The following is a 21,839-nucleotide window of genomic DNA, read 5'->3' on the forward strand; positions in this document are numbered from 1 at the left end:
GGTTTTTTACAGTCCTCAATGAAGAAGTGCTCACACACAAGGCCCACCTAAACCCACTAATACCAGCAAAAAATGACTAACACTCAGACCCACAAGAGATGTATGTGCACTCAATGGGAAAAATTAGCATTTTTATATCAAACTGATTTTTTTTTTTTAAGAGATCTAAAAAATACAAACAAAGCTATCTGTAGACTTTGGTTTTTTACCACCAATTCTTGTAAGCCAGTCAGCATTTGGCTGCCTTACAAAAACCGTATCTTTTCCTTCTGTGCCTTCACCTTCCACGGTAAATTTTATGTTTCATTTCATAATTTACAAGTTATAAGGCAACACTATGTCTTAATACGTTAATTCCAGTGACTTTAGGATGACACTTGATGAAAATTTATCTAATTAGTAAACAGGATGCTTTATTTATTTTCAACTCTTAAGTAAATACTTTTAAGTACTGCAGAACAAAGGAGAAACCTCATCACGAACATGAAACATACTAGCAAGTAGAGCACGTACATGGAAATTCAGTTTGTCACAAAATAAAATTTCATTAAAAGGGTCATGTTGTTCCAGAAGCGGCACTGAGGGAGATGGTAGAATCATAAGAAATAGGTTGAATCAGTACAAATCCAACCTCAGGCAAGAATTTTCCTCACAAGTTTCATTTTTATTAGCAATTCAGACTTCACCTGCTGAGCAATTCAATCCAGAGGTCAGAAGCAAAATCTTGCCATTACTTGCCATTTTAAAAAAATGTTGTCAAAAAATAAAATGAACACATGATTTCCCCTAACCAAAAAGAAATGCAAATAGTGATAACAATCAGAAATAATATTAAACAGACATCACTGGGGTAATAGTACAGATTTAAAAAAGACACTGGAAGCTTGATTAAGTTTTAAAACATTGCAATAAATCCCAAACTGACTCTTCCAAAATTATTTTTTAAGTAAGTACGGCAATTCTGTATGAGCCATTTTAAAAGCTTCTACTCTTTAAAAAAAGTGGAAAATTATGGCATATTTTAAAAAAATAAATCACCATTAAGAATCTCACTGATTAAGAAAAACAAGAGCTCAATGGCAAGCTGTTTTAATCCATGTTTCCAATATAAATCAAGATGTTACTTGAGTTACAAATCTGGGTACGCTGCTACCTATACATGCCTGTAGCACCTAGAAAGATTTCAGGAAGAAATTATGATTACCCATAACTTACACTTATTATGTTACAACTTCTCTTTTTTGAGCAACATAGCTCAAAAAGTATGTTCCACATTCTGGTAATTTTCACTTGATTAAAAACTAACCACTATTCAGCTTCTGAAGATGCTCATGGGAACAGAAATTCAAGCATATGATACATGCACTGCAATTCTTGATGAGAACAATCACCTGCTATTAAAACATATGCCTACCTTTTTCCAATAACATACTCTTAAAATTGCAAGGGCTGTGGATGTAATGTGATTTTGGATATCCTTGTACAGTAGAGCTGAACAAAACACTAAGTAAGTCAAGCAGCAAAGCAAGAGAACAAGATTTCCAGTCTTCATTTATAATCTTGTTTAAAAAGTTGAGTGTGCCAAACTCCAGGTCCCAAAAGGTCTGAATTTCTCAGGAACCAAGCCAACATTGTAACTACAAAAGTAGCACAAGCATAGCTGTATTTTGAACTTGCCAATTAAGTATTATGGCTTAACACACAACACTAAGGAGAGAAGAAATGATGGAAAAAGAGCACTTAATCTAGTGGTCTGTCATGAGCTTGAACAAACTTCTTTCTGCCAGACCAGTTACCAAGAAGTAACGAGTGTATACTCTGAATAACTGCAGTAACGACTATTTAATAAGTCTCTTATAAATATTCAAAAGACCCACCATATTAGCAGTTCCAAACATAGTAAAGGGTGAAGGTCTCTTAAAGAGCAGCTCTAAGCATAATGCAGCCAATTCCGACTGGAACCTTATGTTGAACCAACACTGGCTGACAAGGGCATGACCTTCTATTGATGCTGAAAATGATGACTTGGTTCAAAAATTGCTTCGTTTTGCTGCCACAGATTTAACAACTCAGGCTTTGTCCCCATGAGATGAGTAAAACATGCTCATTAGGTAACCTAGTTCCACAGAGACAGGATTTTAAACAAAGGCTAAGCACCTTTATTTTAATATTACAAATATGGCCTCAAGGTGCTTTAATACAGACCAGTTGTAGAGGTGAAAACACCCACGACTGTACCACAGTACCACATTCTCAACAGGAAGACTGCATTGATGAAAATTATGGGTAGCATTAAGTATGTCAACAAAAAACAGTGAGCACTGAGCAGAAATACAGCTCAATACACCATCACAGCAATTCTGAGGATCTGCAAAAATGTGCATAAATAAAAGGAAATAATTTTCACTTTGTTTATCCAGTCTAACAGGCAAGACTATTATGAAATTTTAGTAACTTGTTTCAGCTTGTCAAAAATATTTACTGCCCATTGTTTTCATCTTCCTAGTTACAGACACACCAATGTCAGACAATATCTGTTACAATCAACTTGGATTTACTATTCCTACCATCTGTCTTAAGTCTAACCAATAAAGCAATACTGAACAAGAAAAAAGGATGAGAGGAAGAAGGGAAGCAGAATACCACAAAGATAAGCAGGCAGTTATTTCTTACTCTGAATGCAATAACAAGAACTCTAGAGGCCAAAATGTTCCAGCTGAGCTAACTATGGCTTCCTGCTGCTGTTACTAACATGGTATTGTAGAAAAGTAATTGCAAATATTACTCAAAGTACAAAATACCAAGTAGAAACAAACAAGATAATGGAAGAAGCATGTATCTACTGGCAAAACCAAAATTCATTAGAAAATGATATTCAATATGCTTTGAAGCCAGCTATATAAAGTGACAGTGGAAGCCTTTACATTTAAGCAAACCTTTTAAAATTCTTTATTTCACTCAAGGCAGAAGTTTGACCTTAAGCGTTAATTTAAATGGATACAACTAAGTTGGTTAAAAAAAAAAACCCAAACAAACCGGAGTTTCATAAATGCAGCTGCTAATGGTACCCTCAGAACTGCAGCCACATCCTGGCCTGACCCACAGCTCTGTCCATCCAGCTCTCCCTTCACACCCCTTGCCCATGCTGGGATTGATGAGTTATACTCACTGGTGAGAAACATAAAAGGAAGTTGTCTTGCATCCCTGAAACTCCTTTCTGGACTTCCTGCCCTTTACACCATCAGGATCCTTACAACTTTGCTTCTTCTTGTAGAAGACAAAATAATTTGAAGGATATTCAATTATTAACCATCTTATTTTCACAGAATCACAGAACAGTTGAGTTTGGAAAGGACCACCAGAGATCACCTGTACAATTCCCCTACTCAAAGCAGAGTCAATTATGAGCAAGTTGCTCAGGATCTTTTCCAGTCAGATTTTAAAATCTCCAGGAATGTAATGTCCACAATCTCTCTGGGCAAGTTGCTCTAGTCTTCAGTTCAACCCCACAGTAAATTTTTTTTCCCCAGTTTTTGATCAAAGTAAGACTTCTCCACTTTGTACCTATCAGCATATTAGGCTGTGCTGCCCGTTGTAGTATCCTTGATCAGTGGAGGCTGCTTAAATCAATGAGCTCTGAAACTGACAATGAGATGTATAACCATGAAATTTATTGAATATGCCTGCATGCATTAGTAATGACACAGTATGGCCTCTGGGTCCAATAATGCAGAGAGCTGGATTCCTTCATCTTCCAATGACTGCTCTAAAGTCCCTAGTCACACAAGGACATACAAAACAGGCATACATTTTTTACTCCTGGATATTACACCTACTTTAAACCAGTTGGGTTTTGTCTTATTATTACACATACCCGATAAAAGTTTCTTTCAATTTCATAGTGTCAATTAGTTTCTCACAAGAATCTACTACTAACATTCCTTGCCTTCAAAAAGACATGCAAGCAGTTATTCTGAGGTGGCAGCGGGAAAAACCTGTATAAACTCAATGCTCTTGAGACTTCTATCAGAAATCAGTCACTTGAAATCAAGTGAAATGACAAGAATGCACAAGCATATTTTTTTGTTCTTTATTACAAAAGTCTCAAGTGACATTTGCTGGAAGAAAGACAAGTATCAGGCAGTGAAATGTCAAAGGTTTCCCAAGGAGAAGTCAATTCTGTTCATGACTCTCCTCTTAAAAACACCTAAATAATTCAGGTGTATTCAGTCAAATCACACCTGGGGGAAAAAGAGAAATTAATATCAGGTGGTTAATCACTAATACAAAAACTGTGCAATTGTATTTGTGCATAATTCCTCTCTCATTTTATACTCTCTAGAAGAAAATGTTGAGAGATTTCTTTTCCCCATTAGAATTCTCCAACTTGCTGTAAATATTTTATATCTGTGCAGCTACTAAAGTCACTAAATTATCAATCTTGTACTCTAAAATAAGTCAGCCTATTTCAGGGTCTTACCTCCCAACCCTTCTTCATTACAGCTATTTTCATTCTGGATTCTCCACACACTGTGTGCACCTGTAATCTGTATCTACATTGTATTAGTAGGATCCTCTTAATTAGATTTAATTTGTTCAAGTGAGAAGAAAGTGACATGCTAAGCCTGCCAGTTCTTTGAAGAATGTCCTAGAAGGTCAAATGGTGTGGATCTAAGGCCTTTGTGATCTGTTTGACAGAAGTAAGATAAGGTTGGTCAACATTTCAGATGCTTTCAGTAATGAAAAGCAAAGTAACTGGTATTGATTCCATTCACAATCTCAAAATGGTAAACAATTATATTCTCCATATAGCAGTCTCATGGGTACATGCAGATATACTTAATAGATCTACAGACAGTAGAAACCTCATTTAAATCAGACACTATGTGAAATTCTAGTGAACTAAGAGACTACACAGTGAGTGTTAGGGAATGCTGGTCTACTAGCCAAGGAAGAGAGAGATTGTTTTCTCCATCAGGAGATGGGCACACTTAAAATGCCTATTGCCAATTGTTGCAGTTCTCTTGGTCCAACTAATGCCCCTCTAACACTCTGCGTAGTCTCTTAGTTCACATAAATCTCTCCTTTTCTAGACATCGCATCCTGAAACAGTTAGTGTTACTAGAATCCTCTCTCAAACTGACCCCAGTAAAAGAGAAATGTCACAGTACTGAGAAAAGGAGGAGAGCAGCATACTCCCTCTTAGATAAAGCTTAGCTATTTTATTTGAGTGTTAGTTTAAATAAATAGGGAATATCCCAACTATTGTTTAATATCTAGTGCCCACTTCTTTATACAAGCCCCTTCATCAAGTCTAATGGAAAAAGCAACAAAACACGCTATATTAGATTATATCTGACAACCAAAAAGTTTTATTTTGCAAGATGCATACATTTTCAGTAAGCTTAGAAACTGTAGACCTAGCCTCCATTTCTTCAGGTGAGAAGGAAAAAAAGTATTAGTTAACTACCTAAGAGCTGGGAGAGCTGTATGTGAGAAAGCACAAGGTAATTCTAAGATTAACAGTGAACTATTTTCAGTGGAAGGCAGGAATTGCTAATACTAGTATATGTAATGACTTAAGAACTGCATCTGGAATTCAGTATGACATTCCAGAGATCCATATTAGAGAAAGATTGACTCAGCATAAATATGGGCTACTGAAAACTACCTGGGAGTGGAATAGGCATTCTATTAGCAGAGAATAAGAGTTTGGTTTATTTAGCACAGCAAACAAAGGCTGAAAAGGGGTAGAACTGTCCTCACTAAACATGCAATTCTCAGAAAAAGAGAAAGACAGGAGCCATTGAAGAACAAAACCAAACCAGTACGAACTGGCTAGAAAACCACAAATAAATAAGCTGAAATATGGAGAAATTTTTAACCATCAGAATGATCAGTTCTTGGGAAGCTGACATTATATAGAAGATGCTTAATGGGCAGAATAGCAGAGCTGTCCAGACTCAAAGGAAAGCCCACACAGCTAAGCTTCAGTGGAAGTTCCAATGTGAAATCATTTGCTTTACTCTACAGCTCAGGTTTCTGTGATGACAAAGGAATGATGTAACATGCTGGCAACTTAGAGAATATTCTTTTAGATGTAACTTCTGTATATTACTTTATTCTCCTAAATATCAAAGCCAGGCACTTAGCTATAGGAATGCAGATGAAGGTTATGGTATGTATACAAATTCATATTTGAAAGAAAAGGAAATAGTATTTTCCTTAAGTATAAGAAAGGGAAGGAAGTGCTAAAATCAGACTACTGTCCCAGACCTACAAGGTTCAGAGGTACAGCTGACACATTACAGTTTGAAGCAAAGATTTTGTATGCTGTATAGAGAAATCTTGCAAAAGATGGACCAGATGATCTTACAGGTCTTTATGATTTAACTTGCTTTGATTTGTTTTCTGTCACTCTAGTCCCAAAGCTTTTCCACTCAGTGCTCTATTTCTTTAAGATTCATCGCAACATAAGCTTTCGCATCTTATTTGGACATTTGCTGAACAATGTGGCAAGTTGAACAACTAAAGATTGTTCTCTATAAATAAATGTTAAACAACTTGTTTCCTGAAAAAAATATAGAAGGAAAGAAATTAATTTAATGAAAACCTGTGTCTAGTCTTGTTCTGGCCTTAAGTGGATGGGAGTTTGCAATACTTCTCTTTCCCAATTAAAAAAGGGAGGAGGGAAAAAGAAAGAAAAAGGACAATTCACACCAGTTACTTTCCAAATCTAACAGTTACAAGGTCTCCCTACTGAAACACAACACATTCATGTAGCAGGTATGAGATTAAATAGTTATTACTGTTTTTGTCAATTTTAGTAATTCATTTAGGAAAATCATGCAGATTATACTGTCAGTTAGACTGCATCTTTCAAGCCTGCCAGCTACAGCACCAACTTTAATACATATTTGGATAATACAGAAGTTTAAGAAAGGAAAATGTCAATATCAGTTAAGAAAACTAGACAACCTGTGAATTCAGTATTTTCTAAAGGTAACGTTACATAAAAGTTTGATGAATTTTAACAAGAGGCATTGTAGTCCTTCAAATATTGATACATAAAATGAGGTTAGAAGTTACAGAATCTATAGCTTTTGTTTCCATAAAAAGGAGATGTCTTTGTATCTCTCCCCACCCACCCCTCCAACTTAGTTATATCTTTCATAAATTTCAGAACATTTAACTTGTGAAATTTTCAAGTTCTTCCTATTCCTTTATGGCAAAGAGAACTCACTTTTATTTATTTCTATATTCAGATGGAGAATGTGAAGAACAGAGAATGTGAATTTCACATTTAGGCCATGAAAAGATGCAATACAAAAGAAAGGGAGAGAATACAAGGTCAAAATAATATGGGAAAGGAAAACATCTTGTAGGACAGGGCTTAAGACACTCTCAGTTCTGTTGGCCAATATTAAGGTTACCAATATCACTACCCTCCTACAGAGAGGGAAATGAGAAGAATTTGCTAAATATAGCTAGAACTGTTTGGAAGGATGCCTATCCTTATTTGTGCACTCATCTGTTTAATTGCAGGCAATATAGTCCAGTAGACAGCCTGAGGCAAGCGTGGATGTTCAATATTCTCCAAATTATACAATCTCAACTGGAGATTGGACTTAATTACACGGTTTACAATAGTATAAATGGCAACTTTGTATTGTGAAACTCTTCACAGTTGTAAGTACCTCTGAACTTTCTTTTTTTACTCAGCTTTGGGAAAGTACTAAATGCCTGTGTGCAGTTTTAAACAAACATGGTGAAAAAGGAATTCTTGTGTTTACTGTATGACCTCAAGTCTTCCAAATCCTGTGAATCTCAGTAGCTGAGATATCACAAAGATATACAAATATACATTTATATTTGGACATAAAAATCCCCTAGAGTAAGCAAAGTAAAAAAATAAAAAATAAAAATAAATCAAGTTTTATGCTAAAATCTCCTCTTAGTTTGGTAGTCTGAGGAAATTGACATTTTTCTCAAATTGATCTGCAAGTGCATTTTTAAAATAATTCAATAATTTAATTCTTCAAACGTACTTGTCAATACATATTACCAAATTAAGCCATCTTTATTTGAAAATAAAGCTGAAACAACCACACAAACCTGAAAGAAACAAGTCAAGGTAAGTTTATACCTGTGATCCAAACCTTCTGAAGAATTCCTAAACCTAATTCTGTTAGTTTCAGTGAAAATATTGTCAAGAAATATAATGGAATTTAACAGGAACTGGGTGCCTAAATTCCTAAGGGATCACTGAAAGTCTTAACCAAGATATCAACTTATTTACAAATCACAGAGAGGTTCTCACATATTCTTTTTATTCAGGATTCAATCACCACTGATCTTCTTTCAAAGGAAATGTGAGCAAGACAGGCTGCAAACCTCATCAGGCCTCTGCTACTTGTGAATTTTTCATCCTCTCAGTAAGGCTTAGAAAAAGTACAATGATAACTGTCCAGAAGAGACAGAGTGTGTTCAAACAGTCAGGAAGGAAAAATCCCTTGGAAAATGGAATCCTGTATTGTCTCCTGATCATCCAAATGCAAATAGCTGCCTAGCATTGTGAAGAGATTAACCTTTATACAATTAATAATATTTAGAGTATATGTTAATTTTCAATTTAAAAACCACTGTTAGCAATACAAAACAAGAATTTTGTTATTGGGCTGTATGTCTCTAGACAAGTTACATGAGATCTTCCTGGAGAGCAAAATGAATACAAGCTACAGTTCTGTTTAACATTAGTTCTTCAGTCCCTTAAAACCTAAAGTTCCTGAAATTCAGAGTTATTGTACTGCTTCTCTGCTTCAAAACAGTGAAAAGTGGTTTGTGTATCATAAATGAAAGGAGGTGGTTATTTCCTTGAACAGATAGATGAGCATGGGTTGGGATTCAGAAACCCCACCATCAACACAATAAGTAGTCTGCAAAAGCTGAAGACTATTTATCACCTACAGAAACATATCATCCTGAAACACTGGTAAAAAAGATAATGTAGCAAATATTCTTCCAAGAAAATATCCTGATTTTGTATAGGGCAAAATATCAGCACAAAACATGTAGCCAAGAACTAGTAGGCTAACTCATTAATAGTATCCTAAGAAAATTGTCTGGAGAACACTGTTCTGTCTGGATTCTCATCTGTCATACTTCAAGAGTTTTATCTCAGCATTAAGCAACAAAACAACACGTAATAGACTATTACATAAAGAGTAATATAATATGCTACTTGAATTTGATTAGATTTAGTTCAAGCTTGGCATGGAAGGGTTTCACTCAGTCCTGATGCTGAGCTTCTTAGCACTGAGTCTTGCACATTTAAAGCACAAACCAGTCCTTTTATTTGTTCCTACAGCAGACAGAGCTTTCATATAATGCCACTAAACAGAAGACAGGCAACAAGTAAGGTCTAGAAGTTAACCAAGAACTAGGATTTTATTTAATAACCTGAAGAACAGTAAATATGAAGAAATGCATATTTCTCTGGACTACACTGAGATTACTCCTGTTGACAAATTGTAGGTATATTTGGATACAAAGATGGTATCATCAGAAATAGAAGGCTGTATATGTAGGAAGCTAGTGCATGCAATACTTGCAAATTTGAGTTTTCTGTTTGACATTCAAATCAAGAATCAATAAAGTATACATGAATCTGTATGAACAACTGAATTTGAAGCTTCATATAGGCTTCACACACCAAGATTATTTGTGGTGCATTAAGTTTTCTTACGTTTAAAACCCACCAAGAGATTTTATTCTACTCAGTATGAATATACAGTAATTTTTCCATTGGACTTACAGCTAATCATCTGATCCACAAAACAAATAGAGAGGTAGCAAGTAAGGGAATAAACATGTATCTCCAGGAAGGTAGGTATTACTTTCAAGGAACATTGGCATTCCCAAATTCCTGATGATAATCTGTACCTTCTGTCCAATTTCACTGGCTTCAGGCTTGGAAAAGAAAATCAGAGGATAGCATCAATCTTTTAGAATGTGTTCCTCTATTAGCGAGAGACACATAAAGATGTATCAGTATTGAGAGAAAATTACATTGCAGTGTAAGAATAGAATGGCAATAAGGGTTACTGTTACTGATAAAGAAATTCTACCAAGGTTTCAAACTTATGGATTAGACAATTCAATAAGCTTCCATCACCATATCATATTGAAAACAGCATCTTACCTTCTACCTCTAAAATACTGCCTCAGGAGAGGAAACACGTTTTTTAACTTCCATTATCTTTCAGCCTGCAGTAAGGAAGTGCCTTGGTCCTGAATCAGAACCCACAGGAATTTAGCAAGCGCTATTTCTGCTTGTAGTAAAGTCTTCAATATGTAATTTACATCTTGATATGTCATCATTTCTTGGTATTTAACTTAGTAACAGCTTCTCTAAAGTAGAGATTTTATTACATAAATTATGGAAGTAGCAGACTGGGTGTAGTGGAGACAGCATAAATTCCTGGATCAATACAAAATATGTCCCTGGTAGTAGTTGTTATTCTATGCAGGTGTGTTATTGATTACAGTCATAATGGTCTCACTTTAGCTGCCATCAATAACTCACTACTTGTATTGTCACACTGAATTAAAGAAGAACCAGTCTAAAAATATGTGGAGAATTATACCAGCATGGCATAACCCAGCCTGTGGCACAAAGCAGCAGAACACTGCCAGTTTAAGTTAGTATGCATATTTGAGACTTCACTTGACATTACATTGATAAATAAAGTCAAAGGCGATATTTATTCAGGCAGAAGAGATTATGCCTTAAACACACTGGAAAACTCTTAAATTTATAGCTACTGCATACAATAAAACTATGCTTCTAATACCTTGGGACCATTATATGCAAAACTGAATCAAAGTTTTATGGATTGTTATTGTCATTTTACTGATCGACATGATGGAAGCTTCCTTGCATCAGATTAAGAATTGTAGAAGGAGTGTTAGATTATTTCACCTTTTTAAATAGAGTTCATTTCTAAATCAAAACTTGACAGCAATATACAACAGCAGAATACTAACCATAAGCCAAAGATTTGTGAAGTATTGAAAGGTATAGATAATGCTATTATCATAATTGTATGAAACACTTCATTAATGTTAGCATATATAAGCATTTTTCTTTTAAATTCTTCAGAGTAGACATATAGCAAAACAAGAACACTCATTGTCACCAGCCTATCAAAACAGAGAAACAGATCCAGACATAAGAGACAAAATACTTCCTACTTCTAGTAATCTGATCTTTATGCCATTTTAACCCATTGTAGAGGATTAACAAAATATTAGGACTATATCTCAAAAGAAAGAGCAGAATATTGTTAAAAATGCCTACACCAATAATTACTGTGTTCTGCACACATTCTAGAGAAGCACTGCAACACTTAATAAAACTTGCATTTCCTTAAAAACAAAACACACCATTTTAAAGGAACACTGTTTTTGAGACACTAATTTTATATCCCACATATCTTCTGTTGATATAAACCCCATAAGTCATGCTTATGCCCCCCTTTCTCTCCATAGGCAGTGTTGTCTAATGCTTCCCTCTTTCCCAGGAACAGCAAAACAGAAACTCTTTGCAGTAGGCAAGCTTATGGATTCTACTAGACCGCTATGAGAGATATTCATAGAATATCCTGAGTTGGAAAAGACCCATAAGGACCATCGAGTCCAACTCCTGGCTCCACACAGGACCAGCCAAATCAGAGCATATGACTGAGAGTGTTATCCAGACGCTTCTTGAACTCAGTCAAGCTCGGTGCTGTGACCACTTCCCTGGGGATCCTGTTCCAGTGCCCGATCACCCTCTCAGTGAAGAGCCTTTTCCTGATATCCAACCTAAACCTCCCCTGTCGCAGCTTCATTCCATTCCCTCGGGTTCTATCACTGGTCACCAGAGGGAGGAGATCATCGCCTGCCCCTTCGCTCCCCCCGCTCGTGAGGAAATTGTAGTTACGTCAATACGTATCACCAACCATCAACAGAATTCTTTCAAAGTTCTGACAGCTGCACAAAATGACCAAAATTATTTTGTTCCCTTCAACAGTTAACCTGATAGATGAGGTGTAGGAACAGTTGTCTAAAGAAAATTCAACCCATCAATAAGCAATTAAAATACCTACCGCATGAAAGTTCTTAAAAGTTTTGATGTACATGGAATAATATTCATACTGTCTCACTTTCAGCATCTGACATACATGCTTAATTTAGGAAGCTAGTCTCCATATACTATCCATATTTGCTACTCAGTAACAAGAGAGGGTCCTTCAAAGTGCCAGTTAAAACGCTTGATTCAGACTCATAGACTGAATCAACCTCCAGAGAAGTCTGTCTCTATCCACTGTTTTTATGTGCAGCCAGAAGTTGCTGCCCTTCAATTCAGGCATCTAATTGACATGTCTGAAGTTATTGTAACTACCCCAACTTGTGTCACGTGTCAAATTCTCCTTCCCCAAGATAATCCATGCTTTATAAACCATATTTGAAGTCACTGCAATTTGCTTTCCTCTGGGGAATCTCTGCAATCTTTCCTATTCTGAACACTGTAAAAAAGATTTTTTTTCTTTTAAAACCTGCAAAAATAAGTCTACCCAATGTCACTACATACATTCAGCTCCCATCAAGCTATGAATCCAGTAGACATGGACAATGTTGATTAGTTAAACATTGCAATACAGTTTCTTAGCCATAGGAACAATTCAGTGGAAGTCTGTGTCATTACTTCTGTCTCTGTTCTGAATAGCAGTTAAAATTTTATCACTACATAACCCAAATTAAATAGAGAATGTTTACTGTAATAAGAAGGTCCCATGGAGGAATTGTGCTGAATACTTTCAATTCATGGGTAGAAATTACACTGCCAGAACAGATGAAGAACAAGCAGTTAAATTACTGGAAACAGTAGCTCTAGTTTCACTAACTTTACATTGCAACGAATATAGATCAATTAAGAAAAGACTTTCTTACAGCAACAAGTCAAGATAGCATTATTCTGTACCAAAAAAACCCCATGATCAATCCTTTTATGAAAGCAGAAAGAAGGGGGGTGGGAAGCTTAGAAAAAAGCCACGTGCGATACAATGTCCAGATCCTGTAAGGATATTTTCTTCTGGCCAGTACTCCAAATTAAGCTACTGCTCAGCAACTCAAAGCCAGTCAATACGTCTGCACCTGTAAGAATTCTTACAGAGGTTACTTCATTAGATAATTCAAAATATATCCAACTAAGAATACAGGTCTTGATATCAATCCCCTAGAAAGTCCACTCTCAAGGATGACTGTGCAAAGGAAGCACTGATGCCTAATTCTATACTCCCAAATTAATTTCTGAAAGAAATAAGGAAAAGAAGAAATATTTTGAGTTTACCATAACTGCACAATGTCAGGATTGGCCCCAAACTGATTTACTCAGTTCTTCCCTCTCACTTGCTTGCAATGTTGAAGCTGTAACTCTTCAGTAATGTATTTCATAAGACAGTAAATGCTTCACAACTGTTAAATAAACCATAAGCAGCTGAACAGTAACTGTTCTGGAGGACAAAGGCCTGTTGGCAAGGCACTAGACTTCAAGCTTCCAATGGCTTATGACAGCAATAATAAGGCAAACAAATAATAAAAATGAAATTGTGAAAGATACTTTGACAGTGTCCTTTTAATCTTCAGCCAACTTGAGATGTCATGTAAGCACTGAAGCAGCAAAGAGATGATACTGCTTAGATAGCAAAATATCTCAATTTCTCCCCGACCTACAAATCACAAGCTAATAGATTAGTGGTACACCAGCATATATCTGGCTCAGTAGCTCATGGAAACCCTGTTTCAGCTTCTGAAACAAAATGCATGTGCCTCGAGATGCAGGAAAACCATAATTATAAACAACATCAACTGAAGCATGCACAGAAGATTTTGACACTACAGTCATGGACCTCATGGAACAAAGATCCTAAACTGTCCAAGAAAGCCATCATCTGTAGAGATAAAGCATACTGCTTGTAGTTCAGAAACAGAAAGGTCTTCCCAGGGCAATATAAACTGGAGAATGAAGCAGAGAAGCACATTCCTGCCCATGTGTTCTTAATGGATCTTGGTATCTTGTAATACTGCCACCAGCAGTATCACCATGAGACAAGTGTTGGATGAAAATTACTTTCTTGGGCAACCTAGTCTGGAATCTGTGATCTAAATATTACAATTTTACTCTTTCTAAATATACTCTATATTCAAATATCACTTAGCTTGTCACACAGTAATTAATATCAGCTGATTACAGAGGACTAAGACTTGCAAATCAGAGATCCTTCACAAAGGGGTATTCGGAGAGATACAGAACTGCATATACTCAGGCTCACAGGTTCTTTCCTCAGTGTACTAGTGCTAGTAAACATTATCGTGCAGAAAGTCTACACTTGAGAAAACACGGATTTAGAGCCCTACAGAAGTACCCACTGGTTTTGTTTTCCTAGGTTAACTCCTCAGAGGGCTTGATTTTGAAAGATATCATTAAGCAGATCCCTTGACTTCATTGTGGCCAGCTTCTTAGAGCCAACTTTAGATGGCTCTTACCTGGAACCAGTGACATTTCCATCAATTGTCTCTAGATTGGACAACAAAACTATAACTACATAGCAAAATATGAGGGTATAAACACAGTATCAAGTTTCACAGAATTTGATAATCAGTTAAAAAATAAATCAATAAAGCTAGTCATTTTTCATGGGTATAATGGTGCCTGCCTTAGTTAAGATTCATTATTTTCAGAAACAGGCCATTTGCTTCAATAGTGGTATGCTCCCAGTAATGACAATTATTGTAAGAAAATATATTTAGTCTGGTTCTTTGTAGGAATAAGTAGTGACTAGATATGAATTTCATTAACTAAAGTGAAGTGTTCTCTACAAAAGATTAAAATATTTTAAAATGCCACCCATATATACATTCCTACTGTGTCTCTTGTAGATTTTTTATCCCCAAGATTAACTGATGTTCCAAGAGAGGCATGTATTTTGGTAGGTCAAAACATCAAACTATCCTGAAACACAGTGGCAATCAATGAGTCCCATCAGGACTGCAAAATATGTTGTTTGATGTAGTGTGTATAAATTAATGATGATTAATAGATGCTATCCACTTGCTATTAAATGATTAGCCATTTACACACCACACAGCAAAAATGCTGCTTCTTGAAAATGTGACTGCAAGAGGGTTGACTGCCAGCCTTTCAAAAGTTTGGATATTACTCAATTGAGCTGCCTGTTCTTACAATGTTGCACAAGAGCAGGTGTATAAAAATAGTTAGATTCGCTAGAATTAGTTATTTGTGTTACATACTATTTAAAATGAATGTGACCTAAGCTAATGCAGAAGATCTAGACCTCTGGAACCTAAGCATATAGAACCAGAAGCAGTGTTACAGATTGTTTTGGATTGCCTGTGAAATGCAAGGGTAGGAGTGAAAAGGATGAAGAAGGAACAAAAAACTTGCACCACAGTTTTTTTGTGTTTGGCTTTCTTTTACACAAGTTAGGTGAGGGAAATAAAAAACACTTAATTATGTAAGAGAGTTACTACTTTTCTCAGACCCCGAGATAGGTGGCTAACCTTCTTGCTTCAGCACACATGTAGACCACATCCTACCTAGAATTTAAGAGAATACTTCAAGATCTCCTTATTCTTATTTCAATGCTTAAGCCCATGATATTGCTAATGCCCTTCTCTGAAGGAAAATATGTTTACACATATGCTCTAAATGTTTTGCATTATGGAAAGAACACTTTTTCTAAAAATGTTTGGGTTTTAATCTTAACACAAATCTCAATGCTGATTTCCAGGTGACTCATATGAAGTCTGATTAAGGTAACTGCATGCAACACATCTGATGAATTCTTTCCCTATCCATACTGGTGTAACCCTAGAGTTGGCCTTTTTCCTCCTTCTTCTGTAGAGACAGGCAATAAAGTGAAACATTTGACCTAATCTTCCTGCTTTGAAGATTACTGTGATGGCTATTAGGAATAGAATGCACTCACACCAGACAAGATACTGTCATACTCTGGTTAAACTGTAAAGACATAAGCTAAATGTAATCTCACACTTAGCTGCTACAGCATTTGTTTACAATGTTTGTGTCAATGATTTATACTCACAATAAAATATTAAGAGCAGCAAATTATAAACCTGGTAGCACAAGAATTCTAACAGGTATTCCTCACAGTGTATCAATTCTGACACTAACCAAGATCCACCAAAAGCACTGCAGAAATAATGTGTTGCATTACATAAAATCAAATACAGAAGCTTAGTTTTATATAACTGTAATATGCATGCAGATGGTCTTCAGGATAAGATATCTTCTCTAAACTGCAGTTTGTACAAAATTTGAAGTATGAGCAAAAGGCAGGATTTTTGCCATTTCTAGTGCAGTCTCCTAACAATATAATGGGAATCTCTCTCTGTTTGTAACTCTTACAGTTCTTCCAATATTAAAGAATTGCTGAGACCAAAATCCATTGCAGAGATTTTGCATGAATAGATGAAAATCAAAGGAGGGAACTATTTTTCATCCATTCTAGCTAAATAGTAGGTCAAACCTATGGTTATATTAATTGAAATTCAGTTATTTATGTTGACAGCAACTAAGGCATAAAAATAAAATCAGCAAAGTCAACTTTATAAAGATCACCAATGTCAAATAAAATACATTCTATGCATCTCTGAACAATGCACGAGGATAAACTATGCAGTGAAACTATGCAGTCAAACTGTATTGTTCTTCTAAACCTTGCCCTCCTAATACATTCCTTCAGCCAAGCAATGGGAAGATAAACCCATTTGCCTAATGGGGCATATAATTTAAATATTTCAGACAAGCATTTACAGAGGTGTTGCTTAAAATAAATTTAGCAGCCATCCATCCAAGTATCTTGCATGATGAAGGTTACAGTATAGTTCACAACTTATTTTTTCCTGCAGAAACTCCAAACTATCCAGTCCTTTCCAGTTAGTCACCATGTATATCCTGTATTACTTTATTACGACAAATCTTTTTTCCACAGCAGATTTAACATGAAGCTGCAATTCTTCTCTTTTGCAGTGCCTTGCAACATTTCTAAAGCCACTGAAATTCCAGATTTTACTACTGCACCATGCAGTCCTGCACAGTTTTGTAAACAAAATATGTTTAAATTTATGGAAGCTTAAAGGGCTAATGTACTTAATACAGACTGCAGCATTTCATCCACAGGAAGATACAATCAGCCAATGTCAATAGTCTGTCATTTAGAATCATGATTTTTACCATAAAGCATTCCCATTAATACAAAACAACAGGGTTTTTTTTTTTCCCCACAAACTTGTATCTAGTGTTTAAGGTATTATTAGTATAAAAACAGGTCTTCACTTGATATAAAAGATCTGCTTAGGGTTTTTTTTTTTAACATGCTAAGAGTCACATTTTGTATTATGACCTACCTAAGGCACAACAGTACACTGTAAAAAGCAAAGTACGTGTTATAAGAATTCCCCCTTCCACACAGAGAAACAAGTGCCTACAGTTAAAAAAAAAAAAAAGAGAAAGATAGTCTTTACTATTTGCATGCTAGAAGTGAATATTTTAAAGAGTTGATCAAGTTTTGCAAACATTAGATTTTAATCATACACAGTAATATTGCAGAGAAAATGAAAAGGAAAAAACCCCTAAGTTTGGCTTTTAAGTCCGTAATGGATTTTCACATTTGGGAAGAAATAGGTTAGTTTTGTTTAGTCTTCTCTACAGAGATACTCATGTCCTATGCATGCCACAAATAACCCAAGCAATGACTTCCCTCCATGACAAGAGCTGCCCATCATATTGCAGGATTAATACAATGTTGGTTTGTTTAGGGGTTGCTTGTATGTGTGGCTTGCCTATGTAATTTTAGCCATTCGTATACATCAACTCCTCGTTGCGTATCTCACAATAAACTGATGAAGGCTGTTAAACCTTAAACAGCAATCTTCGGCAAACAAAGAAGGCTAGTCTGCAATCGTGATGCAAAATCATCCCAAACGTACTACACTCTGCAAGCACCTCTCACAGAAAATAGCCCAGCAACCTCATTCATTCCCCCCAACCCAAAGATCTGCTCACCATCTCCTCCGCCTCCTCTTATTTCTCTGTCCTCAGCTTATTTTCCTTGCTTCTGCTGGCTTCAAGGAGCCGGGTGCACCAAAAAAAAAAAAAGAAAAAAAGGGAAAACCCCCCAACCTTTCAATAAAACACTCGGCAACCGCTGGGCAGCATATCACCGAAAGCACCTCGTCTTCCTTTCTCGCTTCCCGTTCCCCGGGAGCCAGAGCCCCCTCCGCGGAGCTCCCGCCCGCCGCTCACGCCCTCCCCACTCCGGCGCAGCCCCGCGGGTGCCCGGCTCCCGCGGAAGGCGCGTTCGTCCCCCCGCGCATTCTCCCGGGAGAGCACCCGGGCTGCATCAGCCTCTACCGCCTTCTTACCCACCAAGACAACATAGTAGACTGAGTCGGGCTGACTTCCCCCTCCCACCTCCACATTCCTATTTACAAAGGGTATCCAAGACCATCTTTATCCAACCGGGGGAGAGGAGGGGGAGGTGGAAGCAATCATTAACCCTTTTCTTGCATTTACCTCTTCTACTATGATTTTTGGCTGCGTTTTTAAAGCACACAAGGAATTTCTCCTCTCTGCAGAGCACATAAACTCGCTGCCATCAGGCCTCCGAGACTCAGCTCCTGCACCCCAGCTTGGCTGCTCGCTGGAGGAACACGGTTCTCCCGAAGGCCGCTCCAAAAAAAGGTCCAAGGGCAACGCTGAGAAACGCGTCGCCTCCCGAAACTACATTTCGCAAAATAACCGCCCGTGAAGCCTCCCCGATCGAGCGTCCCTCAGCAGAGGCCCACCAAGAGAAAGGAACGAACGCGTTTCCCAGTCAGCCCATGCTGGTACCGTCTTTTTAACTTTTTTTTTTTTTTTTTAAGCGGGGCGTTATCGTTCCTCAACCTTCACACCTGGGGGGGGAAGTACTAGCGGAAGGGAAAAGGCACCCTCGAACGCCCCCGCCGTGGAGGCGGGGGGGCAACCCACTCCCGCCAGCGGCCCGGCCGCCGACCCCTGCCTCACGCTGCCTGCCTGCGGCCGGCACACAAACCGGCTCGCTGCACCCGCGCCACAAATTTTCCTATTGGCTAGTTTTTCCGCGATCGCGCCCAGCAACCGAAGCCTCATTGGTGTATTTCCACCTCCCTCCGCTCACTGGCTGACCGCTTCGCGCAGCATTGGCCGGCGGGACTGTCCGTCCGACCGGGGCTGCCCGCCCCCTCGGCGGGCCCGCGGAGCGGCGGTGCGCGGCCCGGTGCGAGAGCGAGGACGGGGCTGCCCGCGCGGCCCAGAGCGGTGCGCGGGGCACAGCACTGCCGCCCGCCGGAGCCGTGCACCGGAAACGTGCTTCCGGCAGGAGCAGCAGGGACCATTATGTCACCTCACTGGATGGGTATGGGAAGCCGCGCTAACCGGCCTGCGGCACTAAGCCCACCGACTTGCAGTACAGCTAAAGGTTTTCTGGGTTGGGGAAGCTAAGTGGCACCTTTCACAGCTTTAGACTCGGAGATTCCGGGTCCAACTAATGTCTGAAATGCGTGCTGTGACAGAGGGCTGGTCAGGTGCAATGCGGCCAGGTAATGCTGGCACGTGATCCCTGTGGATCTGTCTAGCTTGACCTTTTCGCCATTTGCAGTGGTCTGTGAGCCGTGATCGAGTCATCTCTCAGCTTTGTCTTCCAATGGCTTGAGCTTCCTACCCCCATCGTTATTTTTCTGTTCCTCCTGTGAATTACTCTTAGTGTTTTTCCCTAACTGTGGATGCCACAAATGGTGTGGTGTTCCCCCTCACCAGTGCTGTGGACAAAGGCAGTATCGCTCCCCTGTCTCCCCAATATATTCTGTATTTTGTACATTAAAGGATTACATTAGTCCAGTTTACCACAGTATTACCCTGAGAGGTCATGTTGAAACATTTATATATAGTAACAGCTAAATTCTTTTCTGAAGTACTTCTTGCCAAGCTAGTTCCCATCCCTGCATTCTTTATTTCCAGATGCATTTCCTTGCATTTTCTGACATTAAAAATGTGATTTATTGGACTGTGCTAATCTAATTGGGCACATCAGATGATTCTGTTACTAATAGTCATGAATTATCCTCTCATCTACTAAGCCACATATTTCACTAGTAAAAATCTTACATCAGCTAGACAATTGATGGAGATACTGAGTAGGATCAGAACAAGAACTATCTCTAGAAAACTCTGCCTGGGTCACCGATATCTCCTCTTTAACATCTACTTGTGGAGAGTTCTCAGGGAAGAGATATTGAATCCGTTTAAGGTGTGCTTTATGCATTCCAAACTACATGCATTCTGGTACTTAAAAGATAGAACAAAGTTTTTAAACAAGTGTCAGGACTATTTCTCTCTTAGTTTTTGAGACTAACTCAGGACAATTCCACAAGCATTTCACTAAGCTTCTGCTTGTTTTTTTAGCTTTCTCCAATAGAGGTTCTGCACTGATAGCCAGTACTGCTCTCTTCACTAAAGTGGATACAGAATCCCTGCCTACTTGGGATCAGATTATTCGAGAGTTTGACAAACAATGGGAGCTATAGACAGATCCCCTAGGACAGGGTCTAAAAGGGACAACAATAACAGAGCTGTTTTAGGCAGAACAAAAAGTAGACAAAGGGAATAGAAGGAAGAGTCTGAATGGCTGCTAAATCCAGTATTCACAAGTCTTTGCAGCGGGCTGTTTTTGTAAAGCCTCCTAAAAAACGTTTTTAAATTACTCTGAAGTTATTCTAACTTCCCATATGTATTAAAAATAATGAAAAAAAAATTAAAAATCCATAAAAACTAACACCATTAAGTTTTAAGCCTATGGACAATTTTCCTTTTCTCCTCACAGACATATAACTACTACTGAAGGTATGCAGACCTATCATCTGAAGATTTTTAATAGGTATAAAGCATAGATGCTAAATAATCTTTGGTCACAGTGATGAGTCTATACTTTGAGAAATAGTGTAACAGCAAAGAACAATAAATTACATTTAATGTGCATGCATTTTGCCAAATGTAATGTAATGCAGATAAGAGATTCTTAGAGTTTGTCTACTTATTCATTAGTTAACTGTTTTAAATAACAGCTATATACCTGAAAACCTAAATATATTTTAGCTTTATATGTATCAAGGTTGATATATGTAGGTATAACTACAATCTATTATTATGTTTCAAAAACAGTAGGACAAATAGTGATGATAATATACTCACCTAGCAATTTTCATCAGTAGATCTCAAAAGACCTTGCAAAGGTCAATGCTGTCATCCCATTGTTGACGATGGAAAAAGCAAGTATTGAGATGAACTTGCTCAATGTCATAGGACAGATCAGTGGTAAAGCTAACAATTGACTTCAGGTTTTCTGCATCCAGGATGACAGGCTTTGCCTCTCAAGCCACATTACACACTCATATAGCTCTGGGAGTTCTTTTCATTAGTGTTCCGTATCTTGTGTGTACTGCGTTTATCGGTGTTAGAACCTAGAAGAGCAGTCAAAGCTTTACTGGTCTTCCCTTAGAGGCTTCAGCATAAACCATTTTTAATTTACAGGCTCCACTGAAACCCTCTATTGCCACCTGCGAAAAAAAGCCAGAAATAAAGTTTGAAATCGTTTGAAAAACCCATGAGTAAGTTAATATTTCAGTACGAAAGGACAAAAAGGTGGCACAGGTCCAATCCCAGCCTAAATTTGTAG

At 37.8% G+C, this 21,839-nt stretch overlaps 2 protein-coding genes across 7 annotated transcripts in view; one reads left to right on the top strand and one right to left on the bottom strand.

The window, feature by feature from the left end:
* The window catches only part of ARVCF (ARVCF delta catenin family member), a 287,124-nt gene that overhangs the window by 264,768 nt on the left and 517 nt on the right, over positions 1–21,839 (bottom strand). For 2 of the 6 annotated variants that reach the window (XM_054844465.1, XM_054844466.1), the window contains exon 1: positions 18,152–18,430. The gene's annotated coding sequence lies outside the window, so the exon portion shown is untranslated. Of the gene's footprint in view, positions 1–18,151; positions 18,432–21,355; positions 21,721–21,839 lie in introns of those variants that run through there. The other 4 variants (XM_054844462.1, XM_054844463.1, XM_054844469.1 and 1 more) reach the window with 4 other exon arrangements.
* TANGO2 (transport and golgi organization 2 homolog) overlaps positions 19,410–21,839 on the top strand; it is a 37,704-nt gene continuing 35,274 nt past the window's right edge. Inside the window, exon 1 of the mRNA XM_054844491.1 lies at positions 19,410–19,523. The gene's annotated coding sequence lies outside the window, so the exon portion shown is untranslated. The remainder of the gene's footprint in view (positions 19,524–21,839) is intronic.

The sequence above is a fragment of the Grus americana genome, chromosome 16, assembly GCF_028858705.1.
Source record: "Grus americana isolate bGruAme1 chromosome 16, bGruAme1.mat, whole genome shotgun sequence".
Lineage (NCBI taxonomy): Eukaryota > Metazoa > Chordata > Aves > Gruiformes > Gruidae > Grus > Grus americana.